Source organism: Aedes albopictus, chromosome 2, assembly GCF_035046485.1.
Source record: "Aedes albopictus strain Foshan chromosome 2, AalbF5, whole genome shotgun sequence".
NCBI lineage: Eukaryota > Metazoa > Arthropoda > Insecta > Diptera > Culicidae > Aedes > Aedes albopictus.
In genome coordinates this window covers 414,645,761-414,671,050 of record NC_085137.1, presented here as the reverse complement: position 1 = coordinate 414,671,050, position 25,290 = coordinate 414,645,761, and the positions used below count along the sequence as shown (strand labels likewise).

General features: G+C 41.0%; 1 protein-coding gene across 11 annotated transcripts in view; it reads left to right on the top strand.

Annotated features, from left to right (window-relative positions):
- Nucleotides 1–25,290, top strand: part of LOC109426825 (protein encore) — a 739,407-nt gene that overhangs the window by 408,891 nt on the left and 305,226 nt on the right. For 2 of the 11 annotated variants that reach the window (XM_062853483.1, XM_062853481.1), the window contains one exon: nucleotides 6,236–6,322. The exons of the other annotated variants lie outside the window; for them this stretch is intronic. The gene's annotated coding sequence lies outside the window, so the exon portion shown is untranslated. The remainder of the gene's footprint in view (nucleotides 1–6,235; nucleotides 6,323–25,290) is intronic. 11 annotated transcript variants of the gene reach the window in all.

The following is a 25,290-nucleotide window of genomic DNA, read 5'->3' as shown; positions in this document are numbered from 1 at the left end:
TAGTCTGACCGTTGTTGCTTCACGTTCCAGGCGGCTGTACATTTCTGCCACCGTTCCTAATGTTTTTGCAATAATATACATGTCATCCGCAAAACTGGCAAATTGGCCGGATATAGTGAAAATCGAACCCTCACTGTTGAGCCCGGCTCGTCGCATAACACCTTCCAGGGCGATATTGAAGAGCAGTTATGAGAGTCCATCACCTTGTCGCAGTCCTCGGTTTCCGAGCCGTTATCGTCCATGATTTTCCATAGCTCTGTGCGGCGGATACTGTCGTACGCCGCCTTCAAGTCGATGAACAGGTGGTGCGTTGGGACCTGGTTTTTGGAGGATTTGCCGTACGGTGAAGATCTGGTCCGTTGTCGGACAACCATCGACGAAGCCGGCTTGACAACCTCCCACAAACTCATTCACTTTAAGTGAAAGACGACGGAACATGATGTGGGATAGCACTTTGTAGGCGGCATTAAGAATTGTGATCGGTCGAAAATGTTTTCCCACATTAACTTCTTGTAGATGGGGCAAATAACCCCTTCCTTCAATTCCTCCGGTAGCTGTTTGGTCTCCCAGATCTGGACTACTAGCCGGTGCAGGAAGTCCATCAACTTTCCCTGGTCCATTTTGATGTGTTCCTTAACAGCGGATTTATTGTTCTTGAACTGCTAGATAGCATCCTTAACTCCCCTTAACATGGGAGTTGACTCGTTGTTGCTCTCTGCTCTACTGTGCCTAATCATTTCACTCGCAGCACTGCTCCTTCCTGTCTGCGCTCCCAACGACATTCATTGTCGTAGTGCTGCTTCCGCCTTTCGATCACCCCACGTCCGTCCGTCAAAATGCTCCCGTCCTGCACATTTCTGCTCGCGGTACCAAGCCTTTGCTGGATGCATTGAGCTTCTGGTAGGACTTCCGTGTTGCTTGTGAACGACACAGGAATTTCATTTGTTCGCACTCAGCTTCTTCCAGGCGCCACTTTTTCTCCCGGAAGAGACGAGTCTGCTGGTTCCGTGTTCTTTTATATCGTTTCACGTTCTGCTGAGACCGCCTGCGCTGCGTTTTTCTCTTCCAAAATCTATCTACACTCACCATCGAACTAATCGTTTCTTCCGCTCCGTTCCACATACCCAACGTCGTTCTCATCTGCGTTTTTGATTGATGAAATCAGTCACACGCTATGTCCAAAGAGAAGTATGAAAATCGAATGTACCCCAAATGAAATTCCCTAAGATCGTGGGTTTGGACCTCTAATTTCAGAATCTGTGCGGTTTAAAATATTTCATCTTGGGTTTTTCGTTTTTTTATTTTTATTTTATCTATTTTCCCAAACAAATGTCGGAACAAGCCATTTTAAGGTCAATTTCATCTATATATATAAAAATGGATTTCCGTCTGTCTGTCTGTCTGTCTGTCTGTCTGTCTGTCTGTCTGTCTGTCTGTCTGTCTGTCTGTCTGACCGCTATGGATTCGAAAACTACTGGACCGATCGGTGTGAAATTTTGTATGTGGGTGCTGTCGGGGCCGGGGAAGGTTCCTAGCTTGGTGCGGGACCTCTCCGGTCTCTGGAACGGGGGGCTCCCATACAGATGACTTCGCCGGGACGTCCCTATGGAGCTGCATGTCAAAAAACACAGTAGGCAGGCAGAACGACGTTTGCCGGGACAGCTAGTCCCATATAAAAATGTATGGGAAAAAACCCAGGATGGATTATTTTAAATCGCACATATTCTGAATCTAGAGGCCCAAAAATACGGTTCTAGCGAATAAACTATTGTGTACATCCAGTTTTCATAATATTTCCCTTTGGACATAGCGTGAGTCAGTACAAGGCTGGTTATTATGTATTCTGAAGAGTGAAATAACAATTGAATCAGTGGAACAAAGTTCAGTGGTTTTCTACTGAATACTTACACCCACGTCTAATATTTCATGAAATATTCATTCGATAGAGGTGTTTTAAGGACAAACGTCTTGAAATCCCGTTTCAATAGTGCATCAGAACTTCAAACGCACAAATCTCAAGAAGCAAGCTTCACACATCAATGTATTTTATTATTCTGTTCTTGCTCACTTGTATAAGCTTAAAATAAGAAGATCAGGTGCGCTGGTTTTGTTTACGAAGAGATTTGTGTCCTCGAAATCGTGAGTAGGTGCCAAAGTCAGCCATTCTGGCGGCCATTTTGGGATTCTAACAAGTCTGTCCTTAAGACCTGGTTTATTGAGATGTTGGTACCTGATGTCCGACGCCATTTTGAGTTCCAAGATGACGACTTCTGTTTTTTTCTTTATTGAAAAAACCGAGGTGTTTGTACGCTTCGCCTAAAACCGCTAATCTCGCCGCTTAGACGATTCTCGGTAATCTTCCCACAATCTATCACTTTACGCCTGGCACTACGTACCAATGCGTGAACGCTTTGCCAAAAATATAGAGCTTGCTGACGTTTATTCACCTTTCTCTTTCAAACATGTAGGCGGAATAGGATTTGTTGTCATCAGGAAAGGTTTCCCGATGAAAACAAATCCTATCCCGCCTGCATGCTTGAAAGAGAGAGGTGAATAAACGTCAGCAAGCTCTATACATTTCCTAACAACACATCCGCATCAACATGCGCAGATGCAGTGAACTCCGCGGTCTATTCACAGCAAGCGATTGCAATCATCAGTTTCCTCCCATCCCTACATTGACCTACAAACTGGCATATCAGGCGCTATTGTCGCCTAAAAATAGAAGATCATCAATGCTCACACACTGAAGATACCTGTTCGTCCCAAGTAGCTATCTCATTGATTCCTTGTGCGAGTGTAGCTGGTCTGGCGATACTGGAAGAGCATCTACGGGCGGTTGATCAGTTTGTTTTATTATTTTTCTTTACTCCTTCCCCCGCTTTTCAGTTGGTAGTCATAGTTGCATTGGTTGAGTGCTCTGCTAAGAGGGTTCATCGCAAGGCAGAATGATAGCGAACTAAAAGTATCTCCTTGAAATACCACCCTCCTGATGCTGAGAGTTCTGAAATCGGGTCCTGGTGCAGCCTAAGTTCTGGTATACCGGGTAGCGTCACGTATATCCTGGGCGGTTACAACGACCGCGGTCATGTCTCCAACTTTATTACACAACACAGTTCCTTTTCTTCTGCCAACCACATCCCATCGTCGCTGTGTTGGACAGTGTTCTCCCATAGATTGACCCAGAACTTTGTGATGTCGCCAATCTCCGGAAGACATTGTCCACAATCAGGCTTGTCGTATCGGATGCAGTTGTAGAACTCCCTTTCGTTAATGTTGAACATTCGGTTTTGTTCCCATCATCTTGACAACAGCCATATCAGCTAAATACACAGTGAACTGCAGATCCTCTAGGTTTTTTACGGCCTCCAAGTACTGTGCCAAATATCCTTATTTAGGATGCTTTCTGCACTTGTTAACCGATAGGAATTCCACAGCTTCGGTATTCGGTGCCGGGGCATGGGGTCTGTCTCAAGGAACTGCGTAGCCCTCGCCAAGGGCGCCATCCTCAGAGGGGCGCCAAAGGGCCTAAGGCTAAAAGGAAACAGGATGATGCTATGGTTTTCTTGAATGTTATCAAGATTTCACTGTTCACAGTGTTTCTCTATATCGTTTTAAGTTTTCAACATGATTTATCTATCCAATTTTGACCAGCCGTATTAAGCCACATCATGCTGTCGTGTGTTAACGAAAAGCCCTCATCACCCCATCCTTCCCTCAAATATTATTGTTACCCCTAACCTCGACCAAACCGCGAGTTTTACGGTTCCCCAAAACTAACATAATTTATAAGTCAAAAACATAAAATTGGGAAAAAAATTAAATGAATTCGGCTCCGTTATGTCTGTTGGCGCATGAGCCTCAAATAAATGATTAAGTAAAAAAATGTGTTATTCTTCAACCACTTAATCCAATTTTACTGCTCTTTTGTCCAGCAATTCCAATTGGCAGCTGCACTTACACTTCGTACAGCGCCTAAATGTATTCTATTCTAATTGCACTAATTCTAATTCGAACTGGTAGCCTTTGCGCTGTTGTCAATTTTCTACCCTGTCCACGGTAGAATGGTCAGCACGAGGATGTTGATGTGTGGCTTTTGTTCCTTTTCCAGTCCGATTGGGGGTCCATTATGAGTTGCCGTTAGTCGATATCCAAGTAGTTTCCGGGTCCGTTAGAGCATATGCTCAGAAGAGGGTCAGGTGTCAGCCCCTCTCGGGGGGAAGAGCAATTGACGAAAAATTGCAAATGTCTGGGCTGGGATCGAACCCACGATCATCCACTTGTGAAGTGAACGTGTAGCCACTACGCCACGGGCCCCGTCAAGTTTGTCAGATTTGTGCCTTTAAAGTTTGTATGCAAAATTGCAAAGGAATTTCTTGTTGTTTCACCTTAAACGGGGGTCTGGTTGACGTCCATGTGAGGTCCTTCGTTTGGTACCAAGATGAAAATATGTGGTCGAATATGTCGTTCGTTTTTTTTTCAAAATTGCCCTTGACGCATTGCTAGAGGAGGCTCTACTGAACTGAACCTGGCTGGATGGGTTGATATGCAGGACGTTTGTGGATCAACCAAAAAAACTACCGCCGACCAGTGATCACTCGGTTCCGGGTCATTTGGCCGAATGCCGTTTGACCGAACGCCATTTGGTCGAAAGGGTCGTTTGGCCGAATGGCATTTGGTCGAATGCCGTTTGGCCGAAAAACAGAAAGATAAACTTAAGTGACCATACCACTGTTCCCCGTCTCAGGGTTCCGGGTCATTTGGCCGAATGCCATTTGGCCGAATGCCGTTTGGCCGAACGCCATTTGGCCGAAAGGGTCATTTGGCCGAACGCCATTTGACCGAATGCCGTTTGGCCGAAAAATGAATGACATACTCTTCCACTTCAGTTTAACTCGGAAGAACAAAGAAGGAAAAATCTCTGACAAAAAATCAAAGTTTGAACGCCAACTGATTCGCTTAGTAGTAAAACTAGAAAGAATAGCCTATGAATAAAAGAAGGAAATACTTCTGATGATCACATTGGCAGCTAGAATGTTACCCGGAGTTTGTACTCTCTTTTGAATTTCTTCGATCATAATTCGGCCAAACGGCATTCGGCCAAATGACCCTTTCGGCCAAATGACATTCGGCCAAACGGCGTTCGGCCAAACGACATTCGGCCAAACGGCATTCGGCCAAATGGCCGGACGCCGCCAACGCCAATGAGTGCCTACATATCAAAACTATAAAGAATAGACTATGATTAAAAGAAGGAAACACTTCTGATGATCATATTGGCAGTTGGAATATCAAAAACTAGCTCTGAATTCTTTTGACCATGATTCGGCCAAATGACCCTTCGGCCAAATGGCATTCGGCCAATTGGCCGGACACCTAGAGATCCATGCAGCGAGTCACAATTTTCTGTACATCACCCGGCGAAATAGGAGGATGGAAATCAGACAGATCAGAGTGTAAAAAAATCGAAGATTCAAAACGAAAATTGAAACTTCCAATCACCACAAAACGTGGGTATAGTAATTAATTGGAATACTAATCATCTGTTCTATTTGTTCATTAGGTTGAATTTTGCGTTTGTTCACAGAAATAGAGTATTTTACGATGTGCCAGAAAATACTTATGATAGGGAATTGAATGAAAAAAGAGAGACATTCGATGAATGTGACGAAACACGGATGAAAAAATTAGGATGTCAATTTCCACGGTCACAAATTTATCCTATTCGAAATCAAGCGATTTCGGCACCGATTTATTCCGTTCTTTTTGGTATCGTGCGTGCTCACTTCTAACAAAACATACAAAAATAAGAAACAAAACAAACAGCGCTCCAATCCCTTGTTTTTTTAGTAGGATAAAAATGGGAGTCGCATGCTTAATAAGGGAACCAATACCCTATTCATTATTAAAAATGGGATGCAACTCATTAGTGCTGTACATACCAGGAAGGCAGTTTCAAATTTGTTTTAGTTGTTTTTCCTGAATCCTCTGGTGATGCTTCTTTTTGGTATTGCAACAACACGATCATATTCGGATAGCGTCCAATAAGCTCAACTTTTGTGGCATGTGCTCTACCAGTTGAACATGTAAAATCAACATCGTAATTACAAAATTGATAGGGACAGAAAACTCTACCCTGCCAAAAGTTGACCTTATTTGCATAAACCATATAATTCTCTCGTGTTAATAAAATAGTAATGAACCATTCCACCTTTCATTTCTCTTATTTTTCCAGGTACGTCCGATTAATAGGCACTCCGCAAACCTGACAGAAAAGTCAACCTGCAATTTCCCACGCCGATAATAACGTGAACGGTGGCAGGTAGGTAAATGCTGGAAAATATTCAATCGATGGAAGTTATTCTTCCTCATCCCTATTGTGCTAGCACGTTCTATCCTCTAAGGGGGAATAGGGGGCATAGCAGTCACATATGGCCATAGTGTTATTAGTACTTCTGCGCTCCCAAAATCATTATTCAAATAGTATTCTAAAGCAAGCGCTTCTTGTGGTTATGGCCAGAGGATGCTCTCAGTAAAAATATGAGTAAGTGCTCAAAAACACTGCTGGGAAGCAAACTTTGTCCCACTGGCGACGCAACCAAGAATAATAAGAAGAAGCTGACCAATCGGATATCATTACTCTATATCAGGGATAGGAAAGGTCATTTCGTTTTTTGCTAACTTCACTGTACTTAGTCGGAAATGTTAATCGGCGATATCATCGATTATCCATATCTAATCAGCGTTATGGACTGGTGATGCGTACGAACAGAAATTTACACCAAGAGTGGTATAAATAGAAAAATGTCATGACATTTTTTTGTTTTCATGAAATTCCGCGACATTTTCCATCCCTGCTCTATATATGTGAATTGGCTTGTTTGATCGACAGTTGTTGTCTCTTTTATACATAACAAAATGGGGATCAATCAAGAAATGCTAAGAGTTATGTTGCTCGGACAGTAAAACCAGGCGAAGAGTGGTTGAGTTCAATTCCAGGTCCGCTCATTTTTTTCTAGATATCACAAGGTGCCCACCGTGCCCTACAATCCCCAAACTCCCACGCACGTGCCACACCGGGCGGCGAGCAAAACTAACGAAATACGTTTTCACGCCTGAATGGCTATCTAGGCAAGGTGGGCGGCAGGCACACTATCGCTCGCTCCATCGAGTCGATCGGTCGTCCATCGCCGGCGTCTGGAGAAGGGGAAAGACATCCCGTAAATTACTTGCCTCCATCCAATCCTTTTAGCGTCCATACACAGCTCAACACCGTAAACAATCGCCGCCTACACGCTCGGCCTCGTCATCCACTGGTACTATGGCTGACTGGATCCTCACAACTAACTTCCGCTGTACAGTCGTCGCCTCGACGGACGTCCTCTCGTCCGCCGGTTAGGGTCATTAAATTAATCGGTAGACTGACTACGTGATATCCGGTTGGTTTTGATTTTTGGTGGGTCACGGAATGGGGAGAGACCGAACTGAATGTCAAAAGTCGGACTCGGGACTTTCCTCCTCATGAGGGGGCAATGGCCGGCCGGGTTGAATGGTTGTGCGGAAAAGAAGGAAAAGCAGTGGGAAATGGATGGCTAGCTTTGATAATGATTATTCATTTTGTGCGTGCCATAGCCTTTCCGTTGAACCGGATTGCGCTGGAATGTTACTAGTGTTGTCGTTCAAGCTTTCGCGGGCTGTTTTTCCCATTCATGCAAGAATTTGAAGAAAATTTCACAAATCGCTGTTCAATGGGCTTAAAGAATTAGGAAATGTCCTTACCTATGATCTGTGTCAGTAAACATTTCAAGCATTTACATTTTTTTTAAATTTATATTACAGAACGACTTCACTATCACATCGATTTTTCAGAAGAAAAATTTAAATTACCAACTTTAATAAGAAAAACTAAGTAGGACAAGAACATTCCACCACTGTGCTTAACTTCCGATAGTCTAGCAATCGACTCTGAAGAAGTCTGTAAGTGGTAGACAAAATAGGCTTAGTCCGAAGATAAGTGAGATTATATTCATTTTTTAGAAAAATTGGCAACTTTGGGTTAAGTTTACATACAAATAATTTTGTAAAAAGTTTCACCTAAATCATATTCAAAGTTACTCTGACTTATTATCTTTTGAATAAAACCTACACAGCAAAAATTTTTGATAATTACACCCGACGTAAACATATTTGACATATAAATTTCTATTCAACTTCACTGAATTTTACATCGCATACCGCGAAAATCGGGAGGCTACGGTGGGCGGGTCACGTCATCAGGATGTCGGATAGCAACCCGACTAAAATGGTTCTCGAGAGTCATCCGACCGGTACAAGAAGACGTGGAGCGCAGCGAACTAGGTGGATCGACCAAGTTGAGGACGATCTGCGGACCCTACGCAGAGTGCGGAACTGGAGACAAGCAACCATGGACCGAGTGGAATGGAGGCGGCTACTATGTACAGCAGAGGCCACCCCGGCCTTAGCCTGACCGGTAAGGTAAGTAAGAATTTTACATCAAATAATTTCTTGCATGGAATGTTGAACGCAAGCATCATATTGAGAGCTAGCTGTAAATATATAAACTGATGGAAAAATGTATGAGATGACGGGGTCCTTTTGTTATATGTGATATGATGTAACATTTTTTAACTGTGCACACACCTAGAAAAAATCATGTAATTTCTCATGAAGAAATACTAGAAGAAATCCTAGATGAATTTCTGGAGCATTCCTTCGAGGAAATTCTTGAGAAATTCCCGGTGGAATTCTGGGAGGAATGTCTAGAAAAAAAAAATCAGAAGAAATCTCTTGTGGAATTCCTAGAGGAAATCTTAGAGAAATTTCAGAAGGCATCCTTGGAGAAATCCCTGATGGAATTCTTGGAGGAATCCCTGAAGCAAGTCCTGAGCAAATCTGTAGAGAGAATCCTGGAGAAATTCCTGGAGAAACTTCTGTAAAAATCCTGGCGTGATTCCGGGAAGAATTCTTGGATGAGATCCAACAGGATTTTCTAGTGAAATTCCTGGAGAGATTTCTTGGATGAATTCTTAGAGCAATTCCTGGAGGAAGTCGTGAAGGTATTTCTGGAAAAAAAAATCCGAAGAAATTCTGGGAGTTATTGCTGGAGAAATTTCCAAAAAAAATCCTTGAGAAATTGTAGGAGAAATACCTGGAAGAACCCCTGAAGCAATTCCTGGACGAATTTCTGGAGAAATATATGGAGGAATCCCTGAAAAAATGCTGAAAGTATTCCTGGATAATTTCCTAGAAGGATGTCTAAGGAAATCCCTAGAGGATTTGGTGAAGAAATACCTGGAGAAATTGCTGACGTAATTTCTGAGAAATGTCCTGGAGCAATTCCTGGAGAAATTGCTTGGGTAAATCCATTCAGAAATTCCTGAAGGAATTTCTGGAGGAATTCCTGGAAAAATCCTCGAAGGAATTCCTGAAGAAAACTCAGGGGGAATTCTTGAAGAAATTTGTGGAGAAATCCTTGAAGTAATTCCCGGAGGAATACTAGGGGGAATCCCTGAAAAGTTACTGAAGGCATTCCTGGAAGAATTTCTTATGAAAGCCTTAGAAGATTTCCTGGAAGTATACTTGGTGGAACTTCTGAAGGATTTCCTGGAGGAATCATTATGAAAAAATCCCTGGAGAAATTCGTGCAGAAATTCATGAAGCAATTCCTGATGGAATCTCAGGAGAAATTCATGGAAAAATTCCTGATGTATTACGGAGGAATTCCTGGAGGAGTTCCAGAAGAAATTCCTGGATAAAATCTTGAAAGAATGCTTGGAAAAATTCGAAGAGGGATTACTGTGGGATTGTTGGAGGAATCAATGATGGAATTCCTGGAAAAATCTCTAGAGAAATCTCCTGAGGAATTCTAATATTTTTGTTTTATTTCTGAAACAAAAATCTTTTGATAAAATCCTGGAGGAATTTCTAGTGGAATTTCTGAAGGCATTCCTGGAGAAATCCTCAAAATTCATTGAAGAAATTTGTGAAGAAATCCCTGAAAAATTTCTGAAGGTATTCCTGGAGAATTCCCTGGAAGAGTTTTTGAAGAAATCCCTAGAGGAAGAATCATTAGAGGAACTTCTGGAGGATTCTAAGGGAATCTTCGAAGAATCTCCTGCAGGAAACCAAGGGAAAATCCATGGAGAAATTCGTGGAGAATTTCCCGGAATAACTTCTGAAAAACATCCTCATAATATTTTATGGAAGAAATCCTGGTGTAATTGCTGACATAATTTCTGAAGCATTTCCAGGACCGATTCCTGGATCAATTCCTAGAGAAATTGCTGGAGGAATTCCCGAAGAAATTCTTGGGGTATTTCCTGGAATTTCTGTACAAAATCCTGAAGGAATGCCTGGCAGAATTCTTGGAGATTTTACTTTGGGAGTTGCTGGAGGAATCTTTGCAATTCTTGCAACAATTGCTGAATGAATTTCTGGGGGAATCTCTAAAGGAACTCTGGGCGAAATTTCTGAAAAAAATCTCCTGAGAAGTTCCTGAAGAAATTTCTAGAAAATATTTGGAGAAATTTTCGAAAGAATTTCTGAAGGAATCCCTGGGGGAATCCTTGTAGAAATTTGTGGAGAAATCCCAGGAAAATCCCTGAAGAAGTTCCTGCAGGAATTTTAGGTGAAATTCCTGGAGAAGTACCAAGAAGAATTATTGGAAGAATTCCTGAAAAAAAAATCTGGAAGGTATTCCTACAGAAAATCCTGTGAGAATTTCTGAAGAAACCCCTGAAGGATTTCCTAGGAAAATTGCTGGATGATTTGCTGACATAATTTGTTATGGAATTCCTTGATTAATTCCTGGTGAAACTCCTGGAGGATTCTATGAAAAAAATCCTGGAGTAATTCCTGGATAAATTCTTGGATGAAATCCTGGAGGAATGCTTGCATGGATTTCTGAAGCAATCCTAGGAGAAACTCTACAAGAACTCCTGGACAATTCCTGGATGAATTTTTTGAGGGGTCCCTGAAGCAATTCCTGGAGGAATATCTGGTGGAATTCCCGGAGGAATCCTGGAGAAATCTCTGCATGAATGCAAGGAGGAATGCCTGGAAAATGTCCTTGAAGAATGCATAGTCGTATTCCTGGTTGAATTCTTGGAGGATTCCCTGAACTAATTCTTGGAGAAATCTTTGGATGAATTTCTGTAGGATTCTCTGGAAAAAATCATTGGAGGAAGCCCTTGAAGAATTCCTGGATAAATTTCTGTAGAAATTCCTGATGAAATTCTTGGAAGAAGCCCGGAAGCAATTACAGAAGGAATCTCTGAAGGAATCCCTGAACGAATACATTGAGGAATTGAGGTTTGCGGTTTGAGGTTTCTTGGAGAAATTTCAGAAAAAATCTTGTTAGAAGTCTTCGAGGGATCCCTGGAGGATATCCTAGAGGAATGCCTGTAGAAATTCCTGAAGGAAGCTTCAGAAAAACTCCCGGAGAAATCACTAGAGGAATTTCAGGTGAAATTTCTGAAGGAATCTCTAGATGAATTTCTAGAGGATTTTTTAGAGAAATTCCTGCTGGAACTCCCAGAGGAATCCCTGGAGAAATTCCTAGAGGAATTCCTGAAGGAAGTGAATCTCTTAAGAAATTCGTAGAGGGATATCAGGAATAATTCCTGAAGAAATCTCAGATAGAATTCTTGGAGAAATTCTGGAGCAATTATAAGAAGAGTTTCTGAAGAAATTCCAGAAGGAATCCCGGAAGCCATTTCAAGAGGAATTCCTAAGGGAATCCCTAAACAGTTCCTGCAGGAAGTACTGAATTAATTCCTGGAGGAGTTCCATAAAGAATACAAGGATGAATTTTTGAAGGAATCCTAGGAAGAGTTCCTGGAAGAATCTTTGGAGGAATTTTTAAAATAAGTTGATGCAGAAAGAATCACATAAGGAATTTCCAAGTTAAGCCCTACAGAAATTCTTGGAGAAAACCATGTAGGCATCCCTGGAGAATATCCTACAGGAATGCTTGTAGCGATTAACGGAAAATACTCCTGAAGGAATCTCTAGAAAAAATCCTGGAGGAATTTCTGGAGGAAACTCTAGAGGCATTTCTGAAGGAATCGCTGGATACATTTTTAGGGGAGTCCCTGCAGCAATTCCCAGAGGAATCTCGAGAATAATTTCTGGAGGAATCTCTGACGAAATTCGTGGAGGAATCCCTTGACAAATTCCTGTAGGACTCCCAGAAAGAATTCCCGAAGAAACTGCAGATGAAATCCTTGGAGAAATCCTGACGGAATTCTAAGAAGAGTTCGTGGAGGAACTCCTTGGGGAATCCCTGTAGTAGTTTCTGAAGGAATCCCAGGAGGAATCCCGGAAGCAATTCCTAAGGGAATCCCTGAACGAAGTACTGGATTAATTCCTGGAAGAGTTCCAAGAGTGTTCCTGGGGGAATCCTTGAAGGAATTTATAAAATAATTCTTGGAGTTGTTCCTGAAAGAAACGCAGAAGAAAATCCCGGGTGAATCCCTTGAGGAATTCTTGAAAGGGGGAAAACCAGATGAAATTTCATGAGGAATCCTAGAAGCAATCCCATGATGAATTCCTTAGGAAATCCCATGAGGAATTTCTTGGGAAACCCCAGGAAAGCTTTCTTAACAAATTCCCGGGAAAATTTCTGTAGGAAAAAAATACGAAAGAATCTATGTCTGCAATAATTGTTGTAAAAATTATTGTTGGAATCTTTGGATGGACTCCCAAAAGAATGTTTTGTACAACTTTGGAAAGATTCGACTGGGATTTTTGATAACTATGGGAGTTTTTTCGGCTTTCAGTCACGGAAAAAGCGTTGATACTTCTATATCATTGCCAACGTTTCGATCCTTGGGTTGGGTTGGGAGCCCTGAGGAAGATCCCAACCCAAGGATCGAAACGTTGGCAATGATATAGAAGTATCAACGCTTTTTCCGTGACTGAAAGCCTAAAAAACTTCCATGAAAACCGTACAAAGTTTTAAGGAACTTTTGGATGAATTTTAAGCTAATCTCTGGTAAAATTTCCTCTACAGGTTTCTGGCAGATAATCCTGCTGAAATACTTCGAATTATTTCAGATTGAATTATTGGAGCAATCTCTAGTGAAATTCTTGAAGGAATATATGGAGAAATCCCCGAAGAAATTTCTGAAGGAGCACTTGCAGAAATTCCTAAAAAAGTTCTGTTGACATTCCTTTGGTAATCCCTGGAGAAATTCTTGGAGGAATCCTCGAAAAAAGCACTGGAACATTCACTGGAGCAACCTCTATAGATATCCCAGGATAAATTCCCGGAGGAATGTCTGGTGAAACCCATTGAAGAATTCTTGAAAATTTCTCTGGAGCAATCCATGATGGAATCACTGAAGGAAGCTATGGTAAAATTCCTGGAGGAATTCTTCGATGCTTGCTTGCAGAAGCATCTGTAAGAATTTCTGGAGGAATTGTGGAGGGAATTCTGGATGCATTTCTTAGAACAAACCCTGAAACAATCTACCGCAACCGGTTCCAGCATATCTGGAAAATTTGGCGTGATGTTTTTGTATTCCATGAATAAACATCACAAAATTTGCCCACGGGATCGGACAACCCTGATAAAAAGTATCATAAAAATACGATAAATTTTATTGTTACAACACCATTTTTTCGAAAAATATTCACCATTAAACGTATTGTAATTTACACAACACACTCACCATCATCCCTATTGTTCTATACCATTCGGCGAATGAAAATGGCACTTTTACAATAAAAAATGGTGGTCGTTATGTATCTTAACCATAAAATTTTGAGAAAATTTTCATACACTTTTTCGCGAAAAACAATAGAATGTATTGTGTTTTTATGAGACATTTTTAGGGCAATTTTCAAAAGATAACAATATATCCTTATGTTTTTTCATTGTTCTTACAATACAAATACAATTAATTGAATGGCGTCAAATGAATCGTTGTTACAATAAAAATACAATAATATTTGTTGTTATTTGTACGCAGTTTTCGCTTTTGAAAATCCATAGTATTTATTTTTCCCGCTAACATTTATATCCAGCATTTATGAGCACTAACGTCCGCCAGAATGATATGCACATTTTATTATAAGAATCAAACACTCTGATGTCTGTCTGGTATGTATTGCTTGGCAGCTGTTGATAAGATCTATCTTCAATCTTTTCAAATAACTGCCAAACATCACAAGTCAGACCTCAGGTCGTATGATCCATACCATAAATCGTTCACAATTCATGTGGCCATTAGTATCTGTAAATGCTGGAGAAAAATGTTACCGAGAAATATGAATTCTTTGGTTTTTCAAAGGCGAAATCTGTTTACATAACAACAAATATTATTGCATGTTTATTTTAACATCGGTTCAATTGACCCCATTAAACTAATTGTATTTGTATTGTTATCAATGGTAGTTTACTATTTACTAGATTCCTTTAATATATTGGAAAACATTAGAAAAATCATTGTTCATCTTTTTCTTGTCTTAACATCCTCACTTGGCTAAACCTGCTTTTCAGTTAGTTTTCTATAAGTACTTCCTCAGTTATTCATTGAGAGCTTCCTCTGCCAACACGGCTTGACGTCTGTCAGTTTGAGCGAATAACATTCGATAACCGAAACATCTACTGTACTCAAATTTAAAACGAAAACTATTAAAAATATGTCAAGTGATTTTGTATTTGATTATACAAACATGATCCAAGCAACAATAATACTTATTGTTATTTTTTTGTTACAAATTGTTTTTAAGTGTAATTGAGAACTTTGCAGGCACTTTTGCAACTATTTCTTCTTCTTCTTCTTTATGGCTCTACGTCCCCACTGGGACTTGGCCTGCCTCGCTTCAACTTAGTGTTCTTAGAGCACTTCCACAGTTATTAATTGAAGGGCTTTCTTTGCCTGCCATTATTGCATGAATTTGTATATTGTGAGGCAAGTACAATGATACGCTATGCCCAGGGAGTCGAGAAAATTTTCCCGACCGGAACGGGAATCGAACCCGCCGTCTCCGGATTGGCGATCCATAGCCTTAACCACTAGGCTAACTGGAGACCTTTTGCAACTATTTAAAACAACTTAAATTAATTTTTACTGATAGTAACTTTAAATTATTATAGAACTATTGAAAAACAATCGAATCAATCAGTCACTAATAAAGCTAATGTTCACTTATTGTACGAACTATATGGGCTTGATTTCTATTGTAAAAAGTAACAATATATCTACTATGTGTTTTATTGTGAACAATAAAACCAGCCATTTGTTAATAATATTTACCATGTAATGAATGGTAAATTTTTATCCGGGAAGACACCGTTGTGTATAACTCTCCACGAAAATGCCCCGTACTGTACTTGAATGAGGCCGATGATTTTCTCAGGGACATCCTTCCGGCTGTGGGCACCCCAACGGATTTTCGTGATTGAGATGGGCGAAATTTTTCGTAATTATTGAACACCAGGTAGAGAGACTCTTGGAATCTAATGATTTGCATCAAGATGATGCGGAGCGTGACAATATGGTCCACACAGGATCGTCCAGCACGGAATCCTGCTTGCAGCTGGACTGCCTTAGAGTTGCTTTAATCTTCTCGTGCAGAGGACTTTGAGGATGATGCACAGCAACAGCAACAACCACACCGCCAATCATCGCATAGTCACCATTTTTGGGCATCTTGCATCTTGAGACGTCTTGCATCCAGTAGACCGGAAATGTCGCGGTTTCCCATTTGCAGCAGTTGTGATACTACGAGGTCAGCATTGAGCATCTCGGTCGATATGCGATCGACTCCCGAGCTTTGTTCGACTTCATGCTACGGATGGCTGTTTCTATCTCCTGCAATGGTGGAGTTTCGGTGTTGACACGGGTAATCCTTCGATCCCTTGGCAGATCATGCTGAGGTGTTGGTGGCGTGACCGACACATGAAAAGGCTTCCAAAGTGCTTGAACCAGCATTTCAGCAGGTGAGCCGGATCGGTCAATAACTGTCCAGACGTGTCTTGTACGGGCATTCATTTTAGTGCGACGTGGGACATCGTAGAGGAGATGAATTACACCGGTATTTGCCTTCGTCGGCTAGGGAGTCCGCCCACACTCTTTTGTCCTACATACATGAGCGCTTCACACTTTTCGAGAGCTGAATACCACTGACGGGTTACGGCTTTGGCTCCTCGTGTTTTAGCTCGCTCTATCGCGGCTTTGGCGTTCCTTCGCTCCTCTATCTGTGTCATCTGTGATAAACTGCTTTCTCTGAGTGCGTAGCTTACCCAAATCATTCCCACCAGTGGCGATGAAGGCATTTTTGATGGCGCTCCATTGATCTTCTACGGTTCTTCCTTCCTGAATATCCGCAGCACGGTTCTCCAGCTCCTCGACGAAGGACCTTTTCACCGCAGCGTCTTCCAGTCCATGTGTGTTGAACCGGTGCCCGAATTTATCCTCCTGTCGATGGATCCGGGCTCGATGGAGGCTCCGTCTCCATTTCCGGTTGATGCAAATGTGGTCGATTTGATATCCCGTGACACCATCACGGGAAGTTATTATCACTTTGTGCACTAGTCGATGAGGAAAGAGCGATTCCTCAATCACCATGTTGTTGTTGCCATAAAGCTCTGCAAACAGCTCTCCAATCTCGCTCATTTATCCGAACCATGGCATCCCATGACGTGCTCATAGTCCGAGTCCGATACCGAGATAATCTTCGCATTGAAGTCGCTAATGTTCACTGAGTAGGTGCGTCAATAAATTGTCTTCAATATTATTTTAATTAATGTGGAACAGAAAATGAACAAAGTTTTCTCGTTTCAATGCTCTTGTAATTATTGGTCAACTGAGGTTCTGCTGATACGAAGCGCAAAATCTGATTCAATCCAATTCCTCCTGAACTACTGCTGATTCTGTATATCTCTCTAAGTAGAGTACTGTGTACACTGTTATGCAGAGCAGCAGTTTTTGAAATTGGTCCCCGTCCCGTAGGGAGCAAAAAAGTCGAGCTTTTCAAAGCGCAAAACGAAGAATCATCAGCACCGCTTGGCATCAGCCCGACTCGGTCACCCCTGTAGAAACTATCGATTTTCCATTGTTGATTTTGAAACGATTTACCGTTGCGTTGCCGCCGTCGCATCGCTAGTTGGCTGGAAAGCGGAAGCGTTCGACTGCTAGAAGGAACCAATTTCCAACCGTTCACCGTTGCCGTCGGTCCCGGTAGGCACACTATCATCTAAAAAGCGCTCACACGTGTGCGAAAGAAACTTGCGAAATCATCATCCGATTTGCTTTGGTACGGAAGCAGGACTCACTAGCGGTGGTGGTTGCTGGAGCGTGCAAGAAGATGCTCAAAAACGTTGCTACGTTCGGCCGTAGATCAACATTTAAGTTGAATTGAATGATTGATGAACGTTGCTACCTTTTCGGACTCGCTCAAACCAATGTGCAAAAATGACATAAAGAATCTTTTCAGACCAGAAAAAAGCAGTTACTTACTTTTGCTCAAGTATATTGCTGCGTGCATTCAAAACGCAAATATCAAAAGAGGATCAAAATATTCATTGGGTCGATCAGATATTACGGACATTTCTTGGTGCTTGTCAGAAGTGGAATTGAAAGTGAAAGCGATATGTAGAAGAAGCGAGTTGTAAATGCTGCAGATGGAGAAGCAGATCGCCGAAAAAAGCCCATCAGAGGAACTCGAGAAAATACGGACGAAGATGGAAGAAAAGCTAAAACCGTTGAAGCTGAAGCAGAATATGGAAGCGGCAGATGGTAAAAAGAAGCTGGAGAAAACTGTTGAAGGCAAGGACTCGAGAAGAAAAAGTTGAGGAATAAAAAGCCTGAAAAAAACGGATACAACGGTACAAATTCCGAAAGAAGTGTATCACAAACACTGGACACCGAAAGTCTTTAGCAAGTTCATACAGAAACCGGTTGAAGGTGTGAATATTGCGTAACTCACTGGAACATCTTAGAAAACTAGAGTAGAATCACTTGGCATGATACGGGACTTCGCGATGCAGGCAGCTTGCTTCGCCAAAGCTTCACTTCTCAATGAGGTAACATCACACTGCCCATCTCGTCATGATGCTTGCTGTTATCGACGCTTGCTAGGGGATGGATACCAAAGGGGAATGTCACTAATATTTGATCACACCCCACAGGAGGTCCATCGAGTCTTCTGGAAAATTTGTTACGGCTTCAGGAGTGGAAAGTTTATCACGACTACAGAGTGGCTACAAAAGTTTCGGAGGCACCAGCACGGAAAACAATGAGAAGCGTTGCGCAAGGCTGTAAGAAGCGTCACAGCCCGCTGTTCCATTTCGTCAAGCCAGCCGCAGGGCAGAACTACAATGTTCACGCTGCGCAGCCACAGCCAACCATGATTTTTCGGATGATGCCCGTCATTTTCTACAGTGGCAATTGTTCCGTGAACACTATCGCGTTTCTGGACGAAGGACTAGTGAATAGACTAGGACTTCAAGGAGTGATACAGCCAGTGTCAGTGACTTGGATTGCCAAATTTTCCCGGATCACAAAAGATTCGCCGTTTATCTGTTCATCTCCCGATAGCAACCTTATGGTGGTGAAGCGGCTGATGTGTCCGGAGAAGCGCTTGCGGATGGATCCCGAGTTGTACACTAAAGTCCGTTCCATGATCGCCAGTTATCTCGTCAAAGGCAACGCACACGAAGCAACAGAGTCGGAGCTGCGTTGGATTTGCAGCAAAGTGTGATACGTTCCGCTGAATATCGTCTTCAACCCGAGAAAGAAGAAGTTTCATCTGGTGTGGGATGCCAGAGCGCAAGTTAGAGGAGTGTCGCTCAACTTAAAGTTGCTGAAGGACCCAAACAAGTTGGTTTCAGCGCTGAAATAAAAAGGATGTTCCAGAAAAAGATAAGTGAGCGCAAAGGTTCCGATTCCGTAAGGATCGGTCGGAGTTTGCGGAACAATTCCCAGCAGCGGCGGTGGCCATTGTTGAAAACCACTGCGTCGCTGATTATTTGGACAGTGTGTAGACATGATCAAGGAAGTTGTGCAACGAGCGAAGGAGATATGATACGTGAGAGAGAGAAAAGGGTCAATGTACCTGGAGCTGAGCGAGTACTGGGGATTTTGTTGAGTCCGGCAAGCGCCGAATTCTCGTTCTTCACCAAACTGGGAGAAGATCTGGGCCGTTCCAGTCCACCGAGAAGCCCAAAGGGTTACCGGATGTGAGTGGGACCAGCAGAAGTACGAAGAGTGCATGGAAAAGTGGCGGAAGTCTGGAACCGGAGGCTTCCGGAAGTCGATGAAGTTTGCATTCCCCACTACGCTACTATTTCCGTGACAGATTTTCTCTGCCATACGACAGCCTACAATTGTATGTTTTCGTAGAAGCAAATCGACGAAGTGCTTCTGATGACCACATCGGAGCACGAAGACCTCATCTACTCTCGTCTCGATCACTAACGAATGTTGGCCTGGAACCAGGAGTGGAAGAAGCGTTGACGCCGTACCATTTTTGAGGAGCGTTCCGTTCCACCAACGAGGGAGGCCAAAGCACTGTGAGATCGGTACATGCGGTTACAGTGGTACTGGTGGACAAGCTGTTGGCTTTGTTGGGATGTCTAAGTATCTGCCATCCATCAACCAAGTGGCTTTCCGAATCGTCACAACTGGCGTGTGGCGACTTGGTTTACATCACCGACGACGCGCCGTTCAGAAGAGCTGAGTTCGGGACATTGTGACGGACATCTACCTAGGAGCGCAGTCAGACGGCCGTAGCCTCGTAGTTTACAATTCGGACTTTTCGTCAGCCATTGGACAGTTTTCGTGTGCGTGGGAAAGTGTGCTAATATATGACTTGATGGCGGCACGTTGGCACCTCTCCAGAAGTCCCTTCCGAGATTCCTCCAAGAAATTCTTTACGATTTTTTTTACAAATTCGTAATTATTATTATTATATATTTTTTACCTAAAAATTTTAAAAGAGGGTTCTACAAATTTGTTTCAGCGCTCCTCTAGGAGTTTCTTTTAGGATTCTCAAGGAGTTCTTGATGAGATTCTCTCGAGGTTAATTAAGGATTCTTTCAGAAGTTCCATCTGAAAGTCTTCCTGGAGTTTCTCCTTAGACTCCTAATGAGGTTCCATCTGGGATGCCTTCAAGAGCTCTTGCCAGGATATCTCCAGGAAGTACTCCCGATTCTTCCAGAGAACTTTTCTGAGATTTTTTAAGAAATAGTGTATGCGTACTAGGGTGGCCCACACTTAAATGAAAAACAAAAAGTTCAAGTCTTATCTCCTGATTCAGTTCTTTTGGACTCCCAGAAGCTACGTTCAAAATTTGAGCAAAATCGATCAAGCCTAAGGAGGCGCTCAACAGGCTTGAAATATGTATGGAAAAGCGTGGCCAAATGTATGCAGAAATCTTGAGTGTTCGATTTTTGCCTCTACGAGGTGCTGTAAGCGTTTAATGAATGAAGTCTTTGATATTCTTGTAAATGACTATATACCAAACAACTTTGTCGAAGACCGCAAAGTGATCCGACGACTGTAAAAAAAGTTATACCCTAGGCAAAGTGAGGCGGAGTATTGAGATTTCTCTTTTGATAATATTCCTTTACATGTACTGCAAAAACAATAATAAAGTTTCGCCTCACATTACCTAGGGTATAACTTTATTACTGGGCATCGGATCACTTTGCGGTCTTCGACAAAGTTGTTTGGCATATAGTCACCTACAACAGGGGTCCTCAAACTTTTTCAGCTTGCGACCCACTTTTGGTTTTTATATAGTTTCACGACCCACCAGCACGTATTTTCATAACATACGTCAGTTTTAGAAAATTTGTACTGGATTAAAAAAAAACATTTTCTTGCTTTCATAGGTTTTGATAAACTTACATGGAACTTAGTCTTATAATGTTGTAAGTTTTGTTTTTTTTTTCTCTTAAGAATTTGGGATAAGTTTGCATGCTGCTCATACAAATTTAACTGGTCTGATTTCATGCAGTACTACAGATTTTAAGTATTCTATCAGACATTAAAAAAAAAACGGTCACGAGATTTTCAAATAGATCTTTTATAACCCTCCTTTGGCATTAAGGTCATAGTTTTTACCCAAACCGTACACTACGTCATCAAGCTTTTCTCAAAAATGCAAAAGGAAGGTTAGCCCGGGCAGACGAGAATATCTGAATCATATCTGATATCGAATAAATTTTGATATCATAGCTCAATGTGTTATTGAAGTGCTATTCAAAAATTTATTGCATATCACAATCATAGCTGAACGTGATATGATATCAATTTTAGCTCTTAGTATGAAATTAGGTTGCGATTACGAGCCGCACTTTCAAATTAACGTAAATGAATGCAAAGTGCATGCCATGCGACCACGGATAATGCTTCAAAAATGTTTTGGGTGTTAATAATAAAAACTTATAGTAATCAGTTCAGTTTTTGATATTTCAAGAACAGTATAGAATGTTTTAGAATGTTTACCCAAAAAAGGTAATGATTCTCTTCACATAAATTCATTGCAAAGGGCTTTTGAAATTGTTGTACTGTGTGGAGCGGACCTGGTGTGATGGTTAGAACACTTGACTATCACGCCGAGGACCTGGGATCGAATCCCACACCCGACAAACTCGCAAAATGTGAGTTCTTCCTTCGGAAGGGAAGTAAAGCGTGGGTCCCGAGATGAACTAGCCTAGGGCTAAAAATCTCGTTAATACAGATAAAAAAAATGTTGTACTGGTTCTGATTAATGTTGACTTTTACATGATTTTTGCTCTAGGATATCGTACATACTTTTATCAATTAAATCCACCACCGACACACTATTCCACCAAGGCTAGTCCTGCTATTGAAATTCCGTTGTAACCATCGCCAACCATCACTATGAACGAACTCGCACAGGGAGCGAAGAGAAACCGAACCAACCGCGACCACGATTCCTCATCGGTCCTCATTGGCTGGTGAAGCATACTGACTGGAAACCATTATTTCTCACTTGCTGCAGGAAGGATGAAGATGCGTAAATGATTCAGTGGATTTATTTTTTGCTCAAAACTTGTAAAAACAATCAGTTTGTCCATAAGAGAATGATGGACGTGACTATTATAATCGATTTAAAGCGAGTTTATGCCATTTGCACTGTAATAACGAGATAAAAATCAAGTACACTGTATACACCGGCGAAGAGAGCGATTCAGAGAGCCACACGGCGCTGAATCGTCGTTCCTCACTCTCACTCATATTTTTTATTGCTCCCGCTCCCACTTGCTTCAGAAGCATGTTAGCCAATGAAGGCATATTTGGGCTGAAAAGCGCCGGTCAAAGAAGAGCAAATTTTGATTCGTCTGAGGTAAAACGTTTTCAAGCGCTGGCGACCGGACTTTCCGATCAATCAGCCTGGGGGATGAGAACAACTAGTGGTGAATTTCTTGGAGCGGCTTCGGAGCGGCATTCGGAGTGAATCCGAGACTTTTACTTGGTCTACTTACGATGAGTCGATCCTATGTTGACAATCTCTGCGGAGGCCCAAATCCAGCACGGAACATTTCTTTGGCAAAAAACAACGTTTTACAGTTACAAAACAACATCAACAAGTCTGAAACTGTGCATATCTTTTTTTACTTTTCTCTCGAAAATTTTGTTGACATTGAGATAGCAGTAAATATCTACATTAGATCAAATTTTGTTCTTTTGAAAGAAATCAGACACATACATCCACACCGTGGTTAAATGTTAGTGTAATGTAGTTAGTTGTTTCGTTGGATGTAAAAACGAAGAATGTGATGCTTCTTTTAGCTTTATTATTTCAACAATGAGCAGCAGATGAGTGATATCCATCACCACCTACTGATCCGGCCGTCATGAGTTCAATACTGGTTATTGGTATTTCGTTTTTTTTTTTGTCAGATAGCCTGTCAGATCATATTTTGATATTGATTTCCCGTTCCTTCGGCAACTTTTGAATGATATTATTCTGTTCTTGCAATATCTTATCAAGTTATTATTGAGCTGTTATTCATTTACATTTTTGATATTATTTTTGATGTTTTAGCTCTTATCTAAAAAAAACCAATAGCAGTTTTTGCTCGCCAGTAATTCAATTTTAAATAGCTAAAAGTGATTCGTCAGATGTCGCCGTCTACTCGGGAGCACTTTTTTCTATTTTTTATTCACTTTTCAGCTATTCTAGTTTCTGTAAAAGTTCAGATAGTTTAAATTTAACAAAATATTACCAAAGATAAGCTTTACCAAGATTTAGAAAAAATAGACAAATAATCCGGTAAAAAAAAAATAATAAGAGATTACTAAACGTTCGATAGCGCCTTGTTGAAATTTGGTACTATTTCTCTGATTTTTGGCATCTCAATTAATTCTTCCCCTTTAGTTTGGCATGTAAATCTAACTGAAACTGCAAACAGCAAGCACCAACTTGAGCTCTTTTTTAAGAACTCAAGTAAAATATAAAATTTCGCTCTAATCATAATCTTTCTGGTTGAAAGCATATAGCTTATAAATCGAAAACTTATAGCTTCGAAATCAGAACGCGTACAGTAGTTTCAATGTTTAATATAATCCAGATTGAGACTTATATTACAACATTTTGAACGAAAGACCTAATAACTAAAAATAACTGTCGAATCTCCAAAAAAGTATTTATAAATAAGAAAATGACGAACAATATCCTTTGTCATAAGTTGGAGAAGGCATTTATTAGAACATCGTCCAAGCTTTCGCGACCCACTAAAAATCAGCCCATCGGACCATAGTATACCCATAGAAACGCTGGCCTACAATAATAGGGTATCGCGCCACTTGGGTGGTGGCTTCTATATTCGTCTGTTTCCCACTATAACTCAGTCAATTTTGAACCAATTGACTTGAAATGTTGTACACGGGTAGATACTATACCTATATCACCGCACGCTATGTCTGAACCAGCAGATTATAAAAATCGAATGTACATCAGGTTTTTTGCCACGGAATATCAGAATTCATGCTGTATTACCATATGCAGAAACTTTTAAAATATTTCATCGGGGAAATTTAGAGATTTTCATTTTTTTAGCTGTTTTTCATACAAATTTGCTTGAAATTCCCGTTTTTGGTCAATTTCTCTCCCATACAAAATGTATGGAAAAATTTTCACCGATAGAATATTTTGAAACCTTCTGCAAATGCAAATATAGCTTGAATACTGCTGTTTGGTGAAAAGAAACCCGATGTACATTCGATTTTCATAATCTGCTGGTTCAGACATAGCGTGCACCGCATTCCAAAAATTGTGTCAATTGGTTCAAATTTGACTAAGTTGTAGCGGAAAACAGACGAAAATAGAAGCCACCGCCCAAGTGGCGCGATTCCCTACCAAAAGATTAAACTGTTGAACACTTACAGTGCCACCTAGCAACAAAAATCGAAAACTTAAGATTTCTGCATACATTTGGCCTCGTTTTCCCATATAAATTTCAAGCTTTAAGTACCGATTGTTTCCGTTCTTTTTGTTATCGTTTGTGCTCACTGCTAAAAAAAATAACATACAAAACAAATAGTGTTTATTTTGCTTTGATTTCGATTGGATGAAAATGGAAGCAACGCCATTGAAAATAGGTTCCGTTTCCCTACCTTCTGAGATTACTTCAGAAATTCCCAAATTTCATCGAAATTCCTTCAAAAATTTTCCCGGAAATTAATCTGAGATTCCTCCAGGAATTCCTTCTCGGATTATCCCAACAATTTAACCTAAGATTTTTATCGGGAATTGTTTCCGGGGTTTCTTCACAAATTCATTCTAGGATTCCTCTAGGATTTTCTTCTGTGATTGCCCAGGGAGCTCAATCTGAGATTATTTTTTCTAATCCTTCAGAAATTCCCTATAGGATCCTTTCTAAGATTCTTAAAAGGTTCCTCTAGCAACTTCTTCCAGAATTTCTTCCCATCAGAGATTCTTTCTGGGACTATAAGGGATTTCTTTCTGGATTTTTCAAGGAGTTCCGGGAATCCTCCTGGAATTCCATACTAATTTCTTCTAATAGTTTCCCTTGGAATGTTTTCAGAAGTTTTATTTTGCTCACAGAAGGTATTCCTGGGATTTCCAGCAATTTATTTATTTATTTATTTATTTTTTTTATTTATTTATTTTTATTCATGAAAACTTAAGACAATGTCTTTTATGTTTTAGATGCTCAATGATAATATGAAGTGCGTTGTTGTAAAACTGAGCAATAATTATTAATAAAATAATGCACTTTTTGAACAAAATCTTTAACTAACTTGCTGTAAAAATGCTTTCTTG